A 748-nucleotide genomic window follows, 5' to 3' on the forward strand; every position below is an offset into this window, starting at 1 on the left:
ATTTATACACGAAAAATCAAATAATATTGGACTAAATAAGATTGTAAAATGTATTATTTTTTCCATATTTTTTTATTGATATATCAATTATTATTAATGTCAATCAAATTAAAAACGATTATTACATAAGGTTCTCACACTTACATGTAATTATTGACGTCCAAGATATAATAATTAATTTATTCGATCCTCATTTCTTTCCAATTCTCGAATTGAAAAGAGACGAAGGAAATAATAATATAAACAACTGTTAACATTGTAAAAATATACATATTTTTGTTTAATTTAATTTATATATATTAAAGGATGTTTATGTATTTTATATATAATAAAATAAAACACAATACATTTAAAATTAACATATTTGAAAGTTAAAGAATTAATCTCTATATTGGTCTTAAGGATTTATTTTGTTTATTTTATTTCCGGATTGTTCTTTTATAGAAGAGAATATACTAATTATTATTGCCTTTGTATACTCTGATTCATCTGATGTTAACGCGTCTGTCAATACGTCTGTACGTGAGAACTAAAGGATAATAAAAATATAAAATATTAATTCATCATTCAGTTAGATTTGTCTAAAATCTTTATATCTTTTCTACACATATATACATATTTATATCGAAAATTATGGAGATTAAATAATTAACACTTTTTAGACTAATCTATTAAATTATAGAAATTACAAAAATTATATACAATATGTAGACAGTTTATATATATATATATATATATATATATATAA

This window comes from Atta cephalotes, assembly GCF_000143395.1.
Source record: "Atta cephalotes unplaced genomic scaffold scaffold00004, whole genome shotgun sequence".
In the NCBI taxonomy this organism is placed as follows: Eukaryota; Metazoa; Arthropoda; class Insecta; order Hymenoptera; family Formicidae; genus Atta; species Atta cephalotes.